This window comes from Gorilla gorilla, chromosome 11 (assembly GCF_029281585.2).
Source record: "Gorilla gorilla gorilla isolate KB3781 chromosome 11, NHGRI_mGorGor1-v2.1_pri, whole genome shotgun sequence".
NCBI lineage: Eukaryota > Metazoa > Chordata > Mammalia > Primates > Hominidae > Gorilla > Gorilla gorilla.
The window spans coordinates 55,935,641-55,960,729 of record NC_073235.2 but is presented as its reverse complement, the minus strand read 5'-3'; the positions used below and the strand labels follow the sequence as shown (position 1 = coordinate 55,960,729).

The window sequence follows — 25,089 nt, the reverse complement described above, 5'->3', positions numbered from 1 at the left end:
ACAATTTATTGATTCATGTAACTTGTAAGTTCCAGGATACAGGTGCATCACGCATGAAAGAAGCTGATATCTAGTGTCACTCAGACTCTTTCTCCAACTCTCAGAAAATCTCTCTCCACACGGTAAGAAAAGAAAAATACATGGATGCCCCTGGGCCCACACTCATATCTCATCAACTTAATAACCCCAGCAGAAAGAGATTTTTTTCCTGGGAGAACTCTGGCCCAGTTGGCATCTTGTGTCAATTGCTGAACAAACCGCTGTGACTGGGTGGCTGCAGGAAGAAGGGTGTACTCAGTCAATGACCAGTGACACCCTTCTGGTGAGAGGAGAGAGAACATGGGGGAGGAGAGTTGATTCTATTCAAACCAATCTTCTGTAGCTCCTGTGAGGATACAAGGCCATGCATCCTCATAGGAGAAGGAATTCTAGTATCAAAAAAAGCAAGAGGCCTGCTGGAGGACCTGTAACAATGGTCACCTAGCTCAATGGATCCAAAGCCTAGAGACAGTATGTTATTTCCTACGGTTCCACACAGCTAGTCAGTGGTGGAGCTGGTAATGGGATCTATGTCTTCTGACTCTTAATATTTCTTTTAAAGCTATTTATTCTATCAACTATTTCAGCAAGGATGAGAAAAGAAAAACGACTTTTATAATTTTTTTCAAGGTTCTCTGTGTTGAGTTGATGTAGCTCCAAGTGCCCTGGACAATAGCTCTGAATTTCTGGGGCAGGTATTGCCACCACCTTGCACCTGGGCATTTGGATCAGTCATTTGACATCTCTCTTTGCTCATGAGAATAAAATCATCTGCCTTCCCTGGACCTAGCTAAGTTTAAATATTGTTTTTATATGAAATGGTAAATTTTATGTTAAAAAGTTAAGCTCTGTGACTCTCCATGAGATGGATAAAATACTCATGATTTAACAAACTTATTTTGATGGAGCCTCTCTCATGACCCATCTTGCTTGGAAATGCTGCCCGGTAAGCACATGAAATACTTTTTTTACTTTTCTTGGAAACATTCCTAATTCTGTTTTTAAATTGTTCCTCATATCCTAACCCAGAGAGTTGGCTTAGCTTTCTCATGCACATGGAAATTGAACCGTCATTGTTCATTTCTTTGGGTTTGCAGCTGCTTTGCCTGTTCCACACTTCTGATGAGGAAAATTACCTTCCTAACTGTGACTGTCTGCTTTGCAAGTATCATCTCCCCCTCTGAGACTTGCATTAGTGGACTTCTTGATTCTTATTAACAGGTGAGGGGATGGGGTTGCTGATGGTGTTGTTGGAAGAGAAAATTTCTCAACCATAAAGACTGGTGTGTAGGAGTTTGTTTCTCATGCAGCTCATCACCACAGGTAAACTCATCTCCTCTACAAATTTCCAGCTGTGAGACCTGAATCTGAGGCTGGAGGCACAGTGTTCTCAGTAAAGCATCTCTGTGTTTGCAACATACTTAATGGCCTCTAAGGCACACTTGTACACATATAAGAGAGCACTCTCATTTTTAGACAATATATCCTCTTTTTCTTGGCATGATGGTCCTCCTATATTTGGACAATTTCTTTTTCAGGAATAACTTTACAAAAACAAATAACTTCCAATGGTTAATAACATAAGCCATTCTCCTCTAGACATGATTTACTTTGTGAATAATTCTTGATTGCTTTATACCCAATAGCTAATTATCCAGTTATTACTCAGCGATAGTTTTTCCATACCACTAATTTCCTCAGTGAGTGTTTGGTAGTCGCAAGATTGGACCACTGTGGCAAAATTCTTTTCACAGTGATTTATAACATTGTGTTCTTAATATAACCCAGTACACCGTGTGCTACCCTAGTGTATTTGAGGAGAGGTCTCCAAGCCTACTTGGATTTTCTTTTTAAAAATTAAATATTTAAGATTTTTGATATTTTCTCAATGAATAATGATTTATTTCAAAATGTTCTTTAAAATTCTCTAATATTTAGAATGTTTATAAGTAGAAAATTTTAGAGATGCCAAAGCAAAAACTCTGGTAAATATCACAAGTATTATTTAAACAATAACAATACATAAAGAACCAAATTATAATACTGAAAACTTGAAAATTGAAAATTGAAAAGTATTCTCCATTTCAAAGGAGAATATGATGAAAGATTCATTTAGATTTTCTGTAAACATTTACTTCCAAATTAAAGTAAATTCATATCTGTATGTTATGTGAGATTGTATGCCTCAGTAGTGTTGTATAGAGACTAAATTTGACTGAATTCTTTGCATTTGGTCAATGTACTTTAATTCTCCAAAATCATACTTCCATTCTACAAAGCAAACAAAGCACGGACTATTGAGATAAAAAGCCATTCAAAGGATGAACCTTGGCAAGTTAATGTTGAGTTCCATTTCATGCTTAATGTGCTGTGTAGAGAAAGAAAGAAAATGTAACAGTGTTCCATGATTCAATGATTTTTGAGATAAGAATATTTTCAATTTATGATTCCATGGTTCAGAAAGAGTGCGTAGATGCTGAAAGAGTGCAGTGAGACATATTTTATGACCACCAAGGGCATTGTCTTCTTAGAGTCTAGGTTACCTGGCATGTAACAGTCACTTAATAAAGATTGAGTGAAGTTACAGAGTTTTAATACTCCTGCGTTTCATTGAAATTATATGCTGGAATATTAGACTATTCTATAAACTCTTCTGACTTTCTTCTATCCTGTTTTCAATTAATAAATGAAAAGTTTGTATGTTAAGATCTTACTCCCACACTGATTCCAAAGCATGAAATCACCATATGATATGGTCTTATTTTCTGATTCTCCTCTCACTGTTTTCTTCTAATCGGATTGTATTGTTGACATGGATAATTTTCAAATTCTGCTCATGGAAACTTGGTCAACATCAAATAAATTCTTGTTGATACTTATCATCATCCATTTAGATAAGTGATTGACTGCAGTTACTGCTAGTATTAATCATATTTGGTATTTTATGGATGTTAGTTCAAAGTTTTCAGAGTGATGTAATTCTAGAAGTTACATCATCGCATTCCCATGAAAAAGAAAATGGAGGGAATGAGGGGCTAGTAATTTTTCCAAGGTCATACAGGTAAAATGTTCTTATGCTAATCTAGATTAAAGATGTAAATCTAGATCTGAGAATATTACAAACAGCATTTTCCTCTCTGCCATTCTGCTAATTCTTTTGGTGAAGGATGGACAGTAAGGACAGTTTCAACTTTCTCACACACATGGTGCTTTGTCATTAACAACTTGGATCCACCCGTACAGCTTTGGGTAATGATTTCACATAGAGGATACGCAGAAAAATTGATCATTTTGGTAGATCTAGAGTCTGCTAGTAGCAAATGGCTCTAGGAGGTGGGGATGTAGATTTTAGGAGGAAATTCAAAATGAGCCTCAACTTGTCCAATTATATAGCCCCTTACTTGGAAATGTATACAGGTTAAAACATATATATTTTCTCTTTGGACTCTAATTATAAAGGTCTCTAATGTTCACATATATCATGTTGCTTAAATCATTTTCATTAAACTCCACCAATAGTATAATTTTGACTAAAATGTTTTATTCGAATATGTTGGAGCTTATTTCATGATATCAATGAACATGCCTCATAGTTAAAAGACTTTTTTGTGGACTATCTGTGCTTGCAAAGTTATATTTTTTTATTGAGCACTTATTACAAATTTCCCCTATTCTGAGCACTTTCCATGTGCTGGATCACACACATGGGAATGAGGTAGTCTCCATTCCCATTGCTGAGGAAATTGGAGTGCAGAGGGATAATATGTTTATTGACCACATTTAGATACAAAAAGACTCTGGGAGGCCTGAGTATTGGTCTGATTTTAATATGCTAAAACTTAACCCAGAAAAATACAAGGTCCTGTATTTGAGTCTAAAACAACTGCCCAAGTACAGAATGAGAAAAATGTGTCTTATCAACAGACTATAAATATGAAAGATGCAGAACTTTTGCTGAAGAAGAAGCTCTAGAAAAGTCAATGGAATTTTGAGGATGCCAAAAATAGTGAACTTAATCTGCACTGAGGGAGGCACTGAACCTCATTAGAGGAAAGCAAGGATCCAGCTCCCCTCTGTTTTTGGATTATTACAATCTTAGAATGGGTTCTGGGCCCAATACTGCATTTTTACAAACTTGTAAACAAACTCAGATATATTCAAAAAAAAAACTACTAGAAAGCAAGGATTCCAACACTATGTTAGATTAAAAATGATCAAAAGAGTTGGCAGTATTTACCACTGAGGAAAACAATAAATAAGGCCTCAGGGATAATATGATAGCTGTCCACCAATATCTGAGGAACTGACACAATCAGGGGGGATTACATTTATTTAGTACAACCCGAAGTAGTAAAACTGGCAAGAGTGAGTAGAAGCAGCTATAAACAGAGGATTCAAGTCTTAACAAGCAAGATCTTTCTAATGGTTGGAGCTTTACAAATATGAAATGAAGTGCTTTGAGAGAGAATAAATTCTCTGATACTGGATGACCATGCAGAAGAGATACTGCAACAGAGACACAAAAATTAGATGGATGGTTAGACTGCATCTTTGAGTTTCAATCTTGTGATTTTTGTTTTAATTCTAGCCTCTTTCCTTTTGAACAAGAAAGAACGGGCACCAGGCAGGTGGCTATGCTGTCTGATCTAAACAAGCAGCAGCCTGCTCAGGGTCTTTGGAGAAAGCCCACCCGAGTTAGGAGATTTTGGCCGTTACTGAAGTAGCAAGACCTGTAGACTTTCTCACTCACATGTGACTTTTTCTTACATCTTCCTTATTGTGCAAAAATCATCTTTTGTTTCACCTTTGCCATATATATCATAAATTTCTGATCTCACTTTGAAACAGGCCATTCCTAATTGATTTGTCCAGAAGTTACACTCAAAATGGCTTTGCGATTATTTAACTGAAGCAGGTGCAGACATAGCCTCTCAGCTTTCTATAAATTCAAAGACTAGTCCTTACATTAAGCTCCCTACCTCTAAAGGAAAATTAAACTGGCTCAGAGGCACCTATTTATCCAAAACAAAAGGATCCTTGAGGTACAGACTCATGGATTTAACAGGATTTTGTTTCCTTACTATATGAGTAAAAAGTGTTAATAGATAAATCATTCTTTCTAATCTGGCACAAGATGTAGTCCCAGCCACACTAGATAATCAAATGAAAGAAACATTTTATTGTTACTTGGGAAGAAAACTTAATACCTTTATGTCACAAGGCTTGAGAACAAACACAGAATCCAAGTCTGTAATTTTAGCATTCTATTTCAGAATCTGCACAGAACTGCAAAGAACACAGACCATGCTCTGAAGGATATGAGGTTCTTGCTACTGTGCTCTTGAAACTCCAAAATCTCTTTCAACAATACTGTAGTTGCATACTGTGTCATACCTCCAAAGAAAAATAGTTAGAAAAAAATTTCCAACAAGAGTAATGTTTCAGGCTAGACTCCTCTCCAGGTGGTAGAGGCATTCTTAGTAGACACAGCCATGTGGAGACATGAAGATCACCTTTCTGAATGCTGATTCATCCTGTTCATCAAATTGGAAACAGAGGAGGTAATAGACTTCACCACTGTGGAGGAGACCACTTATTAATTTTGAATCAAAATCAGTACTGTTAGAATTCATACTACTGTGTTGCCTATGTCTAATCCCTGGCATAAGAACTGTAGATATGCATCTTCCAGTATGTAACTATCTACTTCTTGTATAGTTTATATTATTCTTCATACATCACCTGCTTTTTATTATTTTTTATTTCAATAAAGAAAATGTTACACTTGCATTGGTTAAATATCTTCTTAATGATATATTTTATATTTCGTAATAAAACAAGACCATGGAATCATAAGACCCGAGTTGTCTGTTTCTAGGTGATATCACCCTTAAACATAACTTATTATCAAAAATGTTCTGACCTAATTTTACAACATGGTGTGACCTTGCAGTCCTGTATTCCAAAGTCACTGCAATCAGCATTGTCGTCTTGATATCTTGCTTAAATACTGCTTGCTATAATATAATTTTATGTCCTGTCCTCAGAGTGGCCTTTATTTTGAAATTTTGCCAAGAACAACATTGTGAGTGCTAGAGTTTGATTAAACATAGCCCGGAAGAATGTCTTTCAAAGGATACATCTCACCCAGTTTCCATTTATAATACACAAAGTAGCATATGCTTTGCAATGACAATAAATCATCTTCAAACTTAGACTTAAAAATAACAGACGATGTGGTCTTAAACTCTGGTCAGAGAGAGAAATGCTTCCTAGAAGGAATCTTGTAGTTTATCCATGTCATACATCCCCTGGGCACCTGGAGGCACAGTGATGGGGTGGGAGAGGATCCCAAACATGTGGCTAACATACAAAACGGGTGCTCAGGACGTTCTCAGCTCTGCTGTATCTTCAGCCCTGAGACCTCAACCTAAAGGCTCATTTTTGTCTAGTTTCTGAGTCAATTTTGACTAAAGTAGAGCACATAACAGTAGCTTCCAGGTGACCAGCTAATGGGATCTGATTGATCTTCAGGTACCTGGTGTGCTTAAGGTGATGCCTGGACAATCTTTTGTCCAGAGAACTACAGCTTTTCCACCTGAAGTCCACTTGTTTGTCTAGTCTACTCATATGTCCTGGCTTCTGCTGCACACTGGGCTAACTCTGATACTGCTGAAACTTTCCTCTTCCAGGGAACTGGAATTTCATTTGGATATACACCTAATTGTTGCTTGGGAGAGTCTAGAATTGTGATACCATCACCTCCCCTCATAAAATACCACTTTGGAACTACTACTGTTTTGTCTCAACTATTACAGCACATGCTCTTGGGTATTTAGAACAGCCAGAATCAAGTTCAAGTTAATCATACCTCTATGGATCCAGAGATAAGGATGGTCACTGACTCCCCTCATCTGTAGCCATGATTACAGTTGAGTTAACTTCTCAACACCGTTCATGTTCTCCGTTCCTTTTCCATTCCTCTAATCTGCTAGAAGATCCTAGCATGCTTTTGAGCCTAGGTTTCATATGCTATATCATGCTGACTACTATGAATGGAAAGCAAAAGATAGATGGAGTTGGAGGAGGGATTGAGGGGTTCTGCAGGCTCACTTAGTGACTTTGTTTGGCTGTAGGCGTAAGGCCGGGAGATACATCTATTTAGTCAACTATATATTTCTGCTTCTCCCTGTACTTACAAATCTAATTAGATCCTAGGCAACGAACAAAGTGTTCAGAGAGAGGCTACATGTTCGATTAGAGACTGAAGAGGTGACTTAAGTGCTATTTTTGTCCTGAATTTGAGAAAAACACTGAATATGGCCACTCCCTAATACACACTTGGATTTGGGGTGGGTCGGCTAATGGAAGTCCTTAAAAACATTACTAAGATGTCATCATATTTTTCTTCACTATGCAATTCTCCCACAACACCGCAGGGCAAGGTTGAATTACTTTTTAAATTATTTATCATTCTGTACTCTCTGGTTCACTCATCTTTCCCTTTACCTGGATTGAATAAAGAGTTGATTTTATGAGGAAGAAATTCCTAGAAGTGAAGAGGGTGAGGCTATAAATTACATTTTTAGAGAAATGTCTTTCCTCGGGATAAGAGTCAAAAGATAATCTTCAGTATACAAATGTTTCATTAAATCTTATGTGAGACAGGGTAGTGAATCATAAGATCTCCGCAAAATCTTTCCAGAATCTATGAAAAGATACAGCTACTGTTTATATGCCAGTGATTAGAAGTTATGGTTTCATGCAACAGTATTCTGGCTTAGCCTATTTATGAGCCAGGACCAAAGGAGATTCTCCATCGCTTTCATATTTATAGACAAACCTTCATATTTTCTTATTGCAAGACAAGTCTTTTGAACAGTGACAAAGTTTCAGTTCCTTTGGGAGTGGAGGCTGCATAGTATGGCTCGGCAAGTCTAATTTAGATTTCATTTCCTTTGATTCTAAACAATAGGGAAGGTGAGTGTGAAATGACTTTGGTTCCTGACACCAGTTGCATAGATTTATTTCAGTGATTGATTAAAAGATCACATGGTTTTGCTAAGCATTGCAAGGCTGCATCAATCTTCAAGAGAGATGAAACTGCCATTGATTTTGCCTTGCTGTCCTAGAAAGAAAATTCTGAAAGACTCGATCCAGCTATTAACAGCCATAAGCAGAGCTAATAGTTGCTTCAATTGCCAAGAAATTAGAGTATGAAAAGAAGAGGTCCATTGGACAATATTCTCTTTTTATTTAAAAAATGCATCTATTTTACTTGATCAAATAATTTTAAATTTAAATGCAGAAAATATGAATGATTACTGTAGTTAATAACAAAAAGATATATTAGAAATATGTAAACTTCAAGAAATAAGATTTTTTTTTACCTACTATTTATATGTATGGAGGGAAATATCAATTTTTATTTTGTTATTTTGAATTACAGAAGTGCATGCTGCTGTTAAAAATAAAGTTCACTGTAACACACAAGCTTCTAGGAAAAAAAAAGTGAAAATCTCTATCTATTCCATAAAAGCTCCCTATGGGATGTGCAACAGTAAAATTTGGGATTTTAAGAAAGTGAAAGGAGAAAAAGATCCAGGTGGCAGCAGATACAAATTTTACTCTACAAACTCAAATATACAAATACTGTAATTTTGTTTTTCTATAACTTATAGAAGGAGCTCTCATAATATCAGAGCAGTTCTTCCCCTCCATCTCACCCACCTTCTTCCTCAGAGTTAAGTCTATAGTTGGGAGCTCACAAAATGCGAAGGCTTAGGGAGGAGCACACATGGCATCTTATTCTCGTTCTTATCTTTCCATTGTGGCAACTACTAAGGTGATTCTTGTCTAATTGGTCTGGGTTGTGGATTTGCAGAAGTCCCTTCCCTGTGGAGCCTTGGCAGGTCAGATGACTCCCAGTATTAAGTTCATGTCATTCTTGGACGGAGGAGATGTATTATGATCTTCCCTTGGGAGTACAGGAATCCTTATACCACTCCGGCACGATCCTGGGTGTCCTGACTTGAAATTAACCCAGACTCATCTGCCTAGACATGACATACAACTATTTCTTGTCCAGAGAGGGGCCCCAGTCCTCACATCTTTTAAATATTCAAACCCATCTTTAGTCTGTCATTACCCTACCCTGGGCTTAATCTGGCTTTGACCCAGGATGGCTGAAGGAAGGGGTTCTAAGTATCTTTCTTGCTTACTCAATTCTATCAAAATCTTACTGCTCACTCTTTAACTCTTCTCTTCTTTTCTCTCTGGTGGGGAAGTGGTCAGAGTAGCATCTTCTAACTTTCATGTGTTCTCCCAAATTTCTTCTCCATTTTTTGAGTTCTTTCCTTTTTTTCCCGCATGTTAAACTTCTGAAATTCAAAACTCTAAAAACTGACTACATTTTTCCCCTCTTCTCTCTAATTTGCCAAACTTTTGGCGAGACATGAAGCAAAAGAGACAAGCTGTTTAAAGGAAGGATTAAGGCAAAAAAGAAAATACAGTGAAGGATATACAATTGATAAATCAAAAACATTAATGCAAATTATGAGTTAAATATTACTAAATATTGCAAAAAATTACAGAAAAGTGTATACACCACAACTCTGTCATGTAAACAGTGAATTTTTTCTTCCTATTTTTCACCAAAAAAAGTCATGTTAAATTTATAGATGGAAATCTGCAACTTACTCTATTTCCTTTAAACAGAATATTATGGAAATTCTTCAAGTGTAATTCATACCAGTCCCCAATTTAAAATCTGCTGCCTAAAATGATGTATCTGTGGCTGAAATCAAACCAGTAGACAGTGGCATTCTTGTGCCAATTATGTACAATCCATGTCCACTCTGATTAATGCATTCTATTTAGTCAGCACCAGGGCTGCACTGTTGTTTATTTTTGTTATTGCTTACTATTTTTACTATCACCCCAGCGTGTATCTTAACTTATTAATCATATGGATACTCAAGTGGTTTCTAATTTGTTGCTCTTTAACCCCACACTGAACATCTTTGTATATATAACTCATAACTTAATAATATTACTTCTTAGGTATAAATCCAATTTTAGGTTTAGAGAAATTCTTTCACAGGTAAATAAGAAGATCGGAATAATGATGGTCTTCTTCAGTATTGTCTGTAATCACAAACAACTGAAAACTATCTAAAGGTCTAATCGTGGGTAAATAGACTGAATAAAGTGAACGAATTATATAGCAGATAAAATGAGTGAATGAGGTCTCTATACATTTATCAGTATGAGTTCATCCTGAAAACATAATGTCGAGGAAAAAAGCAAATTGAATGTTGTTACATAACATACAGGTGACTAAAAATAAAATTATACTATATGGCTTTTCATGCTATAAATAACTATTAAGAGTATTGAAATAAGTACTTCAGACACATTCAATTTGTGATACAGGGTGCTGGGCCTTAGAGAGAAGTGAGAAGAAATTCAACTTCATCTGAAATAAGTTATCATAAAAAGATCCAAAGAAATATCACAAAATAGCAACATTAGTCCAAATATAGGCATATTTTATCTTATATGTATCTTACCTAAATGCATTTATTTTAATTTTAAAATCCTCATATACCATAAATTTTCTTTTGAGTACCACTTGGTTGCATTTAGTATAATTTGCTGATACCTTTCATACAGCTGTTTTGTGATTTCATTTTTAACTTAAGATTCATTGGAAAAATTAATGTTTTCTAGTGATTACATAACCTTTCATTATGCTCTCCTTATTTTGCTTTGTTTCTACACAATGTGGCTTTAGTGGTATCTAGTTTTAGCAAGTCAGTGAAATTTTATTTGACCCAAACATATTCAAAACTTCTATAAATACCATGAGGGCATTAGTAAACAATGTGAGATCTCTACTTGTTGTCTTTAGTGTTGTGTGAGAACGTTCTTATGTGTATTTAAGTGTGTTCCTATATGTTTGTTTGTGTTCATGACTATATCTGAGAGTTTTAGATTAAAGCTTCATAGGATTTTGTTATTTCAGTTTCGCTTTGTATTTTTGTCAGATTTTGCTCTGTCAATATTGACCCCATGTAATTCAGTGCATATGGGTTTATAATGTGAAAGGTACTGGGTGTATCTTTTGTTTGTTTGGTTGGTTGGTGTTGTTTTTTTGTATTGTTGTTGAGAGGAGGTTTTGCTATGTTGCCCAGGGTTTGAACTCCTGGGCTTAATGGATCCTCCCTCTCAACTTCTTGAGTAGCTGGGACTACAGACACACACTACTGTGCCTGGCAGACTCTTTTGTAATCAATATAAATGATTCCTTTTATTTTCTAATACAGTTTTCTCTTAGGTTTCGTGCCATATGACTCTCATATTTCTATCCTTAATTTTTTTGTTGGCATTTGTCTGTTATGTTCCCTGTTTTTCTTTTCAACATATTTTATGTTTTGTCATACTATTTTTTAAACATCTAGAGAAGTTATTACTCTCACATTTTATCCATGAATTTCCTAATGAGTTTCATTAAACCTTACATCAATTAGTATTTTTTTAGTACCAAATCTAAACTAGTAGCATTTTATTTGTGGCACTAAGAAACAAGCATTGGAGGGAGGGAGACAGTGGAGGAGGTAAATCAGCAAAAGTGCCCAGTTTGACCCTAGATTTTAAGAGTCATATCTCCTAGAAACAGAGAAAGAACAAGTAAAGGCCAATAGTATGGAATTTATAATTTTTGTGATATTCAAAGAAGGAAGATATTGCTCACTGAAATTGTTGGAGCAAACTTCATAGATCTTTTCAAAATAGTTACTGAATGAAAAGAAGACCATTTTTGATTTGCACAGGGGGAATAACATAAATAAAAAAATAATTCACTCATTCATTCATTTCAAGAAACATTAAATAACTACTTTTTCCAAGAATTGAGATAGGCTTAGGGAATACAACAATGTACAAAAATGGCTCCCAAATATGAAGCCTAGAATCTGTCCGCAGATTATATCACCCAAGTAGATGTAAAACTAAGTTCTGGGTCTAAGAAGTGAAGTGTTGCATCATCAATAGTGGGGAAAATCTGGCTAGGAAGGCTGGGAGAGGGTTTCCCAAAGTATAAATGTTAAACTGAGGGAAAAAGAAAGAGTAGGTAGTGACCATGAAAGAGAAGTAGGAGGGAGGTTATTAGACACAAAAAATGATGTGTGCAAAGACCCAATGGCAGGGGGAACTTGGATTGTTCTACCTCTCTTTGAAGCTCGAATGAAAAGAGAAATGGGTTTTGTGGTATGAGAAGTCATGAGAGGTTCACAGATGTCGGCTGAGGTAGGCATTTCAGATCTGGCTAAATATTTTGATCTCTGCATTAAAAATGACAAAAAAACTACTGATTTTTCTTTAAAAGCAAGGATTTGAGAGTGGAATAAGGGTGATTGTCTTTTTGGTTTGATCAATATTTGCATAGAAATGATCTTCCTGGCTTTCCCTCCATGGAGAATAAAGTCAACAGATCAAGAGAGGACATAGAGGATAAGAACTACAGCAGAAGTGCAAGGTTAGAGCTTATAGTAGTTCTGTCTAGAATGGTAACCATTGAAACAAAAAGAGCCGTTTGTAATTGAACAATATTTAGGAGGTAAAATCAGTAGGGCTTTAAGATAGATTGTATGGGGGATGAGGTACTCCAGGGTTTCTGGCCTCACCAACAGGATGGGGAGGGTATGGAACATGAGGTGATCATGAGGTTTGTTCTGAACATGACCAGAGTCATTGACAATGGAGTGTACATGCAGGAATGGCAATGATAACAACTTAGAAACAGCTGAAAATGCCTAATAGAGAGTTATACAATAAAGATGAAAATTAAAAGCATTAGGAGAACACAGAAAAAAACAGGAGAATTGAAATTCAGGCAGTGATGTTAGAATCACACACAACTAGGTTGAAATCCCCATGATTCTATTTACTCAGTGATTTTTTTTAAAGTACATAATTACCTTTCAGAGTCTTGGTTTTCTCATTTTAATGATGTGAAATTGTATCTACTCATAGGGTTTTTATGAGGGTTAAATGAAATAATATGGATGAACTGTCTAGTTCAATAAGTGCTTAATAACATTTTTATTTTTAAAAGAGGAGAGAGAAGCAAAGCCCCATTTTCAATTTGAGCTGCAACCTTATATATTGATCATATAATAGTCTCCATTTCTGATATTTGAGAAAATAAAGAGAACGGATGATATATCTCTAGTTAAATACTTTTATTAGCTATATCTGCTCTCTAAGTACTAGTCTGGCAGGTAGGCAGACATTTTCCTAATGCAACAGTAACTTATACATTTTGAGACAGATTTTAAAAGTATTTACCTACTTTATGAAAGTTGTCAAAATTACCTCCACATAAAACACAAGTGAATTGCTTATTTATTCTAACAATCCAGTTACACCAAAATATATGGAGCTCAGAAGGTATGAAATCTTCAGGCTGAGACCAATGGGTGCCAAGGAAACAGGCAGCCACCCGACTACTCTGTGTCAAAGGACTCAAGAAAGTCAGCACTTGCTCAAAGTAGGAGAGGAAGGCCTGAACATATAGAAACAGCCATTTTGAATCTTGACTTCTAGAAAATCAGGTGCTGTGACAGCACCAGATCTGCTCTAAGCTCTCTGGTTCACATGGTTCCCTCCACTTCCTGTTTGATGACTTAAAACTGATCCTTTGCGTTCACTTATATTATCCGCCTGGACCCTGCATTCATCCGCATGTGTAATCCAGACATTTCTTTTGCTAACGCTCATAGTTAACAACCCGGGTTCTGAGGCGAGATAGCCTAGGTTCAAATCCTGGTTCTGATACTCACTATCTAACCATGACAAGTTACCTAACCTCTCTAAACTTAAGATTTTTCATTTGCACAATAGGAATATTAGTAATATTTAATTTACAAGTTGTTATGAGGATTAAAAACATATATAAAGCCCATAGAAGAGAACATAGCAACAGATTAGTGCTCATGGCTAGGTACTGAGGAAGTAAATAGGTACTAGGTGTTCTTCTGAAGGTTTCAATACACACAAATGGGTATCTTAGGGATGCAACTGTTCTCAGGAAGCCACTCCAAGTAAACATGACTCCCTCCCTTGAGCTTTCCTTAACCAGGCTTTATCAATGCTCAGCCACATATTAGCACACCCAGACTTCAGCATTTCCAATTCATGTTTTTTTTTTCTTTGGAGGATAGATCAAATCTAGGTTCTATAAAAGCCTAGAAAGGGCCCATTTTGGAAGACTCTAGGAAAGGGACCAGCATTTTGATGCAATTTCAGTATCTCTGAGATGGTAGTACTGATAGGAACAGGAGCAGATACATTCTAGGCAGAAAAGGTCGGGTCCCTGGAGAAACTCCACCCTCAAGCCAAAAAGCCTGAAATCGTGGCCCAAAGTGAGAACTTATATCCCTGTTTTCCTGCTTGAATGTTGCCTTTTCCTAAACCACCAATGGCCCCCTCCCCCCCCCCCCCCCCCCCGCCCCATCATGTGTCTATAAAAATTCCAGACTCTGCTGGTAGATGGAACTATGGCTGGGCGTCGCAGAGAAGTGGCTTGGCCTCAGAGGGACAGCTTGATGATGTAACCGGAGAAGAATTTGGCTGGAGAGGGCCGGACTTCAGGGGGCTAGTACCTTTCTGATCAGTCCCCTTCTCAGCTCCCCTTCCTGCTAAGAGCCATTTTAATTGGCAATAAAATGCTCCGCATTTACCATCATTCAATTCACTTGTGCTACCTCATTTTTTTTATTTTTTATTTTTTATTTTTGGACACTAGGCAAGAGCTCGGGAGCCACGAATGCAGACACAAAAGGCTGCCACACTGGCCCTTTGCCCTCGCTGCTGGAGGGCAGCTACCTCACGTGAAAAGGCAAAGCGTTCACTGAACTGTTAACACTTAAGCTGTCCGCTGACAGCAGAGCTAAACGAGCACCATAACGCGCCCTCTGGGGCTTCAGGAGTCGTGGGTACCCTGCCCAGATACTGCTGCGGAACTGCACGGAGTTCACTCCAGCCGGCACTTAAGCATCCGTCTGTTTCCTGTACCCGCTCACCTATGTGCTCCCTCCCATGAAGGGTGGAATGCAGTGGGTCCGAGTGAGTGGAGTTTGATCCCGCCGGCACCCAAGCAGCCAGCCTCTTCCAGCACTCATTCACTCGTTCCCGCACTCATTCGCTCATGTGCTCCCTTCAGCGGAGGAGCTGAGATCCGTGGGCTGAGTAAACGAGGCACCCCTGGGGCAAGTCCCACAGAGGGGTCAGGGAAATATTCTACTTCAGTACTTCCCAGCTGACTTCTTATTTTATTCATCCCATTAAAGGATTTTACTCCTATACTTGTATTCCTTGAATTTAAATTTTATCTCTTGTTTCTTAGGTCTGAGAAGTTATCATAATATGAAGAAGTTCACTGGAATTATAAGAACAGATTTTTGAAGAACTGAATGAGAAAAAAATGCAAGCATCACCTAAAACAAAGAAAAGAAACAGAAAATCCTTCTTCCTTACCCAACCCTTCCTTCCTATCCCCAATGTAAACACTTATTCACTTTCAGGTTATATTCTTCCCCCACTCAAAAAAATCAGGTTTACTCAAATATACATGTATATACATTATAAGTTATAAATGGAACCATACTACACACCTCTTTCTGCAGAACTTTACATGTAAAAATATATACATATCAATCTTTTAATGTCTGCACAGGATTATATTGTATGGAATATTATCCATGAATGATTTATATAACTAATCCTCTATTGTTACAATATTACAAAGAATGTTGGTGTGAGTACACTAATGTGTGCCTGCACATACACACACATACATACATTCATAGGTCTTGACATACTTTTCATTCAAGACATGTTGAAAACCTGAACTAAGTAGCAGTCGAGAGGAGATACGGAAGGTGTATAAAATTGAACATACGGGGGACCAAGAAAATCTGGGACAATTCCCAGGTTTCTTTCTTTCCTGGACAAATGTAATGTGTAATGTAACGTAATGTGAATGCATTGTAGGATCACATTCACTGAACTAAGGAATGCTGGTGTAGAAACTGGTTTTCACAGGGGAAATAATGACTTCAGTTTTTTATAGGTTGTTTCAGTTGTCCAAGGAGCATCCAAGAAGAGCTTTCTAGTAAGTAATTAGATACAACTGCCTGAAATTCAAAGAACAGGTCTCAGCTGCCAAGTTTATTCTGCAGCAGGCTGTGAAAATGGACAGTCTCAGAGTTTACTAGCCAGGTCTAGAAATTACTTAAAGTAGGATCTGGATGAGTTAGTAAAGAAGCTAAAGTTAAGACTATAAGACAGTTCTATATATATATATACATAATTTCAACTTTCATTTTAGACTCAAGTTACCTGGGTATATTTTGTGATGCTGAGGTTTGGGGTACAATTGATCTTGTCACCCAAGTACTGAGCATAGTACTGAATAGTTAGGGTTTCAAGACTTGCCCTTCTCCATCCTTCCCTACTAGACCCCTCTAATAGTGTCAATTGTTGCCAGCTTTATGGTCATGATTATCCATTGTTTAGCTCCTGCTTATAAGTGAGAACATGTGGTATTTTTAAATTATTTTTCTGCATTAACTTGCTTAGGATAATGGTCTCCAGCTGCATTCATGTTGCTGCAAAAGATGTGATTTCATTCTTATTTATGGATGCATAGTATTCTATGGTGTATATGTACTACATTTTCTTCATCCAGTCCACTGTTGATGGGCACCTACTCTGGTTCTACGTCTTTGTTATTGTGAATAGTCCTGTGATGAACATATGAGTGCATGTGTCTTTTCGGTAGAATAATTTATTTTATTTTGGCTATACACCTAGTAATGGGATTGCCAGGTTGAATAGTAGTCCTGTTGTAAGTTCTTTGGTAAGTCTCCAAACTGCTTTCCACAGTGGCTGAACTAATTTACATTCCCTCCAACAGTGTAAAACTATTCTCTTTTCTCTGTAGCCTTGCCAGCATCTGCTGTTCTTTGGCTTTTTAACAATAGCAATTCTGACCGGTGTGAGATGGTAACTCACTGTGGTTTTGATTTGCATTGCTCTGAAGATTAGTGATGTAGAGCATTTTTTAATGTTTGTTGGCAGCTCATATGTCTTCTTTTGATAAATGTCTGTTCATATCTTTTGCCAATTTTTAATGGGGTTATATATTGTTTATTGTTCAATTGTTTAAGTTCCTTATGGATTCCAGATATTTGGCCTCTATGGAATGCACAGTTTGCAAATATTTTCTCCCATTCTGTGGGCTGTTTAGTCTGTTGATAGTTTCTTTCAGTGTGCAGAAGCTCTTTAAGTTAATTAGATTCCACTTGTCAATTTTTATTTTTGTAGCAATTGCTTTGGAGGACTTAGTCATAAATTCCTTCCCAAGGCCAACATCTAGAATTGTGTTTCCTAGGTCTTTTTTCTGGGATTCTTATAGTTTGATGTCTTATATTTAAATCTTTAATCCATCTTGAGTTAATATTTGAATATGGTGAGAGGTAGTGGTCTAGTTTCATTCTTCTGCATATGGCTAGCCAGCTATTCCAGCACCATTTATTGAATAGGGTGTCATTTTTCCACTTATTAACTTCGATGGCTTAGATCAGATGGTTATAGCTGTGCGACTTTGTATCAGGGTTCTCTATTCTGTGCCATTTATCTATATGACTATTTTTGTGCCAGTACCATGCTATTTTGTTTATTATAGCCTTATAGTATAGTTTGAGGTCAGGTATGTAATGCCTCCAGCTTTGTTGTTTTTGCTTAGGATTGCTTTGCTTATTCTGGGTCTTTTTTGGTTTCATATAAATTTTAGAATAGTTTTTCTCTGGTTCTATGAAAAACAATGTTGGTTGCTTAATAGGAATAGCTTGAATCTGTAGATTTCTTGGGGCAGTATGAACATCTTAACAGTATTGATTCTTGCAATCCATGGGCATGGAATGTTTTTCCATTTGTTTGTGTCATCTATGATTTCTAAGACTATCATTCTATTATGATTTAAATGATAATACTAGATAGAAGGAAACTACTTTTGTATTGAAATGCTGTATAATAATAATTTATTTCACTGCTGTAAAATATTTTATTTCACTTAACACTAAATTCATATGATACTCATATTCTTTTTCTTTTTTTTTTGAGATAGAGTCTCACCCTGTTTCCTAGGCTGGAGGGCAGTGGTGCAATCTCAGCTCACTGCAACCACCTCGTGGGTTCAAGCGATTCTTTCACCTCAGCCTCACAAGTAGCTGGGACTACAGGCACCCTCCACCACGACCAGCTAATTTTTGTATTTTTAGTACAGACAGGATATTCTCTTATTTTTAAATTAATAAGATACTTTTAATCCTGCAATTTGTGATTTGGTCAGAAAATCACATATAAATTTCAGGAAAATGAGCATATTCTTATGCCATATGTTTTGTTGTTTGGGCCACAGCATCAGTTTGAAGGAAGCTCTCTAAGCAGGCAAAAAGAGCATCAAGTGCTGAAAGTGTAAACACTAAGTTATAAAATTCTCATGAAAACTTGTTAACCAAAACCAAACCAATGTCAGTTACAGAAGCTGTACAAGCGATGCTGGCTGTTTAGGAGGTTGTCCTTCTGATGCTTGCCAATGCAACATTTGATTCTAACCTATATGAAAGAGAATCCACATTTTTTAGTCAGGAAGCCAGGGCTTCCAAAACCAGCCTTGAAGGTAAATGAATCCTCCACTCAGTCCCAGGAATCCCCCGTCTAGCTGCTTCATGAGCCTGCCAATCAAAAGCAAGTCACCTGTGTCTGCACCTACCTGCCGCCTGGGGCTAGAACTCTAATTGCAGTGAGAAGGGAAAGCAGCAGTCATTCTGACACTGCCTGGGGACACTATTTCCTATTTCTTTCACAGTAAATTTACAGTATCGAAAATGAAATTTCCTCCCAAGTTCAGTTTTAGTTCAGAACAAAAACATACAGTACACTGGAATTACTGTAAAACGCTAGTTTTGGTGGAGCACATCGGAGTGCATTATGTGGATGTGATATTTAACTCTCACTTTCTCTTTCTATACTGCATAAACTTGGGCAAATTTCTCTTGCTAAAATGGAGCAGAAAGAATTTAATGCAATTTAGTAGTCTCCAGCAGCCTCATGCACTTGGGGGAGAGCAGTATTATTTGATAATGATAATTCTGATGAAGGCACTCATACTTTGGGAATTTCTTACCAAGTTTGAGAAGAGAAAAATTCTGTACATTTACAAATTATAATAGACTTAAGCTAAGAAGGTTTTTGTGACAATAAATGATGTTACATATGGGTTGGAAGAGGTTACTGAAAACAGGCTAAAGCTAATTCCAGTATTGGGTGAGAAAAGAATCTTATTTACTAGATTAAAATGTATAAAGGAACACACAATTTACTAATGAATGCTGATGATTTTAGGTCAAAATATATTTTCTGAGGTTATAAATTAGATTATTTTTATAGTTTCAATTAAATTATTAGTATATTAATACTTATTTAATTATAATACTTTTTGATGGAGGCTGAAAATATACAGCAATTGGGAAGAAAGCACATCATGCCTCCCTGGGGTGTTTGATAAATATCAAAGTATGACAATGCATTGTGTACAGAACATGCTTTATTTGTATTTATGGTTGAACTTCATAGAAAATCTTCTCTGTGAGACATTAGATAGGTCCTAACTAAAATATTGTATCATGTTTACTTTCATCCCTCTTTTGAAACATGCTATGGAAAACTGAAGGTGCTATGGAAAGAAATCAAAATAAAGAACATACTTGCACAAGTTTCCAAGTGAAAGCCCATCAAAGTTTCTTTTGGTCAATTGCAACTGGCTACTATTACATAAGAGGGACATTTTAATGGCCTGATAAGTGTGCTACCATATTACAAGGTCAGCTTCACTCCATTATAAAATGCTCTGGAAGACTGACTGATATGTGTTCATCGGAATATAATAGACATCTGCAATCAAATTCTATCCAGAGAATTTTCTGGGCACAATTTAAAGTGTGGACCAAAAAAAAAAAAAAAATTCAAACCTAGGGGTATAGGACTCAATTATCTGTGGGAATCAGAACTCATCATCCAATACATCGTCTAAAGAACAATTAAAGATTTTACTGAAGCAGTCAGTGACAAAATCAGCGTCTGAGTTCATGATTTCTCTGAGCCTCCTAGTGTTAAATTTGATCATGGATAATCTCGCTTCAATCATTTCTTTTTTCATTCAAACTGAAAAATATTTATCACAAAAACTAACTTGTTGAGTAAGATGGGGAGGAAAAAAGAAACATGAGTGAAAATAAAAAGTGAATGCAGCAACGTATAATATGCTGGAAGAAACAATTTGCAGTTTTGCCGTTTAAATGCATTATGAGTTATGAGAATAAAAGAGGAAGACTTTAGCAGAAAATGATGGTAGAATAGGCTTCACATTACTAATCTGACAAGTCAGAGTGGTTACATGAACTCTCCAACAATTATTACCTGAAAGATTCATTCTAAACCCTGAACGATGAAGCCTTGTTAAGTAAAATGCCTCTGTAGCAGTCAACTCTATCCAAGCCATACTCTGGGTTTTTCAACCAGAAAGATTTACTACAGAAAACTGTTTTCCAGATTACATTGTTTGAATAGGTTCCCTCCAAAATTCTGGCATTGAAACTTGGTCAGTGTGATGTTATTAAGAGGTATGGCCTTTAAGAGGTGATTAGGTCATAAGGGCTTCTCCCTTCATGAATGGAATTATGACCCTTATATAAAAGCAGATGCAATTAACATGTATCCCACTTACCCTTCCACCTTCTGTCATGTGAGGACACAGTGTTTCTCCCCTCTGGAGGATGTAGCAACAAGGCACTATTTGAAAGCATAGAGCAGCCCTTACAAGACAACTGAATCTGCTGCCACCTTGATCTTGGACTTCCAGCCTCCAGAACTGTGAGAAAATAAATTTCTCTTCTTTGTAAATTACCCAGTCTTAGGTATTTTTGTTATAGCAACACAAAACAGACTAAGACAATAGATAACGCAATTTGTTGAGAAACAAGTAGAGGTGAGTAGTGCAAATATAGATTGGCAACAGCAAGAAGCCATTACCATCTCTAGGGCAGGGGGGACAATGGAAGGGAGCGCTTTCCACTGTGTGGGAGCCAGAGCCATGGGGGAAACATCTTGGTCAGAAGTGGGATCTCAGGGTGCATGGCTTCTTTGAGGGACTGGAGTTATGAAAGAGAAGCACTTGCAGAGACAACACAGGATGCAGAAGGAAATGGTGAGAAGTAAGCAGACCTCCCCCTCCTCCTGTCCTCAAACTGTTGACCCCCACCTTCTGGTATTCGGTTTGGGCTTCCATAACAAAATACCATAGACTGGGTAACTTAAAAAGCACAGAAATATTTTCTTACAGTTCTAGGGGCTAGAAGTCCAAGATCAAGTTTCTGGCCAATTCAGTTTTTGGTGAGGGCTCTGTTCCTGGCTTGTAGACAGCCACCTTCTCCATATGTCCTCACATGGCCTTTCCTTGGTACATGCACAGGAGAGAGAGAGACAGAGAGACAGAAAGACACACAAAGAGATAAAGAGAGACGGAGAGAAACAGGGAGAGAGAGACAGAAAGACAGAAAGTGCACACACGCGCTCTCTGGTGTCTCTTATAAGGATATTAATCCTATTGGATCAAGGCCCCACTCTTATGACCTCGTTTAACCTTAATTACTTCCTAGGAGGTCCCATTTCCAAATACAGTTATATTTAGGGTTAGGGCTTCAACATATGAGTTTAAGGGGACACAGACATTCAGTCCATCGCACTGCCTTTGACTGAACCTACTGTGATGCCTTTGGCTGAGTCCCTGAGATAGCAAGGGGTCCTGAAAAGTGTCCTGAGACGCAGAAAAGGGGGAGAGGTAGAATAGGTTAACTTGCATATTCTCTCATGGTATTCTTTTAATCTGATTTTTAATGGAACGTGGAGAAAAAAAAAGAACAGAAGAATTGAGTGAACTTAATATAACTTGGTGAAATATGTGTTTCTTAATTACCATCATGGCAACTCAATATATGCTGGCAGATTTGATAGTTGTGATCAAATGCTAGGCTACAGAAAATGTCTAATTTATCACCAGAAATATCTCCCCCTATATCAGAAGATTTATCATAACTGGAGCATTATATAAATTTTGTTTCTAGACAACAAAGATTTGTCTGCTTGAGAAAAAAAATAAACTGTTAGAGGAATAGAAAGAAAATACGTTTCTATTCTAATAAACTAGGAAACACATAAAAATAAGTTGGCTTCAAGGTTCCCTTATTAATCCTCCACTCCACCCACTCACATTGTGGGCAGTGTTAATAAATACAGAAAAGCAACATGCTTCACTACATACAACCAAAAAATAAAGACAGTATATTACTATTGTTTGAACAAAGGATAAGTCTTTTATCCATATCAGTAACCTAAATCTGAGACATCATATGCAATCCAAACATAGATGCACAAACCTCATTTACAGTTAAAAGTCTGGCTTTGCAAACATTTGTAAGGGAAATGGTAATTGCTCTGTAGGTCAATTGAGACTTTTTAGATTTAACTCAATGGATACTTTCAGGTAACAAAAGAGGAAATGCATATGGGTAATTAAAATCACCAAAAATCAATCCATATGAAAAATACAATGGCCCTTTAAGTGGGGTGTCCTAGAACACTGCCTTGCCATTTAAAATTTGATCACAATGAATGATCCAAGACCTCATAATATATATCAAGAGCCTTTAAAAGTCCATTTTTTAAATCAATTTATTTCATTTTTGAGAATCCAAGGAAATAAAAAAATCAGGAAAAGTTTTACATAAGCCTGTTAGTTAGGTCACAATTTATATTACAAATTAGAAACAGTCTAACTTTTTGACAGTAAGAGAATGCTTGAATAAGCTGTGAAACAGAGCTAGAATTTGCTATTATATAACCAATAAAACTATAATTATGAAGAGAATTTATTATATGGTAAGGCATATGCATAGGGTACTACCAGAGTAATACTACAGGAAAGACAGGAGAAAGATGTAGCAAATGTTAATAGGCTGTAAATGTAATAAATAATCGTGGTTATCTTTCAGTTTTAGGATTATAGGTGTATTTTTCCCCTTTATTTCTTTGTAGTGCATATTTTCCACATTGATCATCAGAAATAAAACAAGCCATATGAAATAATCAGTGCTCCTATCTGACACCTTGCATCTTGTTGTTTGGTGTCCCTCAGTCCTGCCTTGGTCTAGCAGTTTTGGAGGCCAGAGCTATGAGAGCTTAGATATGGATTTGGCCAGCTGCCCACTGTTCCCCAGTGCTATCCTGGCCTCTTCACCTACATTTACAATTATTATAATATTTGTTGAGAACCTGTTATGTGCCAAGCATCAGTTTAGGTGCAATAATAAACTTAGAGATGTATGCCATTTTACCTTTACGCTTGCAGTTAGGTTTATATTTATTAGGGCGACAAGACTTATTTACTTGAAATAAAAATCAGGAAACAAAAGAGCACTTAATCTGAAGCCAAGATATTCTATAGGCCAGAAGCTTTTAAACCTTTCAATGTAAAGAATATATTTTAAACCTTTCAATGTAAAGAATATGTGTGTCTATGTATATCTGGAAATAATGTCTCACGGAATATTCGTCATCACTATGTTTAATAAACTCTGATATTTTCTATTTATCCCTGTATTCCTATTCTGCATTATTACATTTAAAATACACTATTAGGATGACAATATTTTTTGTCAGCAGCAGCTTACCTAATGAGTGTTGATGCTTTGGGTCTGAGTGAAGAAAAGATAAAAGAAGAAAAAATATGCTAATCACAATCCACTAGATTGATTCCATGACCTATTACTGGGTTCGAATCCAGAGTTTGAAAAATACACCTATAGGCAAAAAATTCTGAAAAATGCTTTAAAAAATCAATGTAGTTCCTGTAAATTACTGGGAAAATCTGAGTTTGAAAGTAGTATTCAAAATAGTGACGGTATCCATGTGGGAAAGATAAACCAACAGAATTAATCTGATAGATTCGTCTGAAGTTCAGAGCTGCTGCCTGAGAAACATCCAAATAAGTAGAAGTATACTTCAGTAGTTAAGAGTGTAGTCTTTACAGTTAGACTGAAATGGGTTCAAGTCCAAGCCTTCCTAGATTACTTAATTTCTCTCTATATTTCCCCAGTGTAAAATAAAGATGGCTAGTTCTACTTTTTAAGAAAATTTATAGAATTAACTCAGCCAGAATAAGTTGTGCCTGATATGTAGGAAGTACTTACTATACACTTCCTTAGTTCAAAGCTTGGTGGACTATGTTGACTCTTGAATCTTAATGATTTATTTCACCTGGTTCCAAATTCCACAATGGTATTGACCAAAACTAATGTCTGCCTCTCATCCTAAAATCTCCAACCTGGTTTATTTCTACTTTTGCCTAACTCCTACCCCTAAATCTACAATCTTCTGCTCTCAATAGTCCCAAGTAACAGAATTTAGCAAGTTTGAGAAGTGAGTCAGACTCTAATTCTTTTTTAATATAGACCATGCTATGTAACGTAAACTTTATATATAGAGATGGCTGTTTGTAGTGATAATGTTTTTATTTTTTAAAAGTAATAAATATAAATAACATATAAAGGAATAAAGCAAAAAAGAAAAAACTTAGAAACAAAAATCATCGTCTTTCCACCACCTAATCTTTTCAATCCTACTCCTTAACAGTAATTTCAAAACAATGTTAAAAGATAGTGATGAGAATGGGCATCCTGATATTTTTCCCGACTTTAATGTATATGCTCATTATTCACTATCAAGTATAATGCTGATTTGGGGGTAAGAAATATATAAGGAGAAATACCCTTGAATCTCCATGATTGATATATATGAGAAAATAGAGATTATTTTTAAATGAATTTGTATATTAAAAAATCACTATAGGACAGGGGTGGTGGCTCA

The 25,089-nt window shown here is 36.5% G+C and overlaps 1 non-coding gene and 1 pseudogene across 1 annotated transcript; both read left to right on the top strand.

Annotated features, from left to right (window-relative positions):
* Positions 1-21,300: 21,300 nt before the first annotated feature.
* Positions 21,301-25,089, top strand: part of LOC101144168 (tubulin alpha-1 chain-like) — a 28,778-nt pseudogene continuing 24,989 nt past the window's right edge.
* On the top strand, positions 23,856-23,926 carry LOC115933858 (small nucleolar RNA SNORD56). Its single transcript, XR_004069704.1, has one exon. It is a non-coding gene; the product is annotated as a small nucleolar RNA SNORD56 (small nucleolar RNA).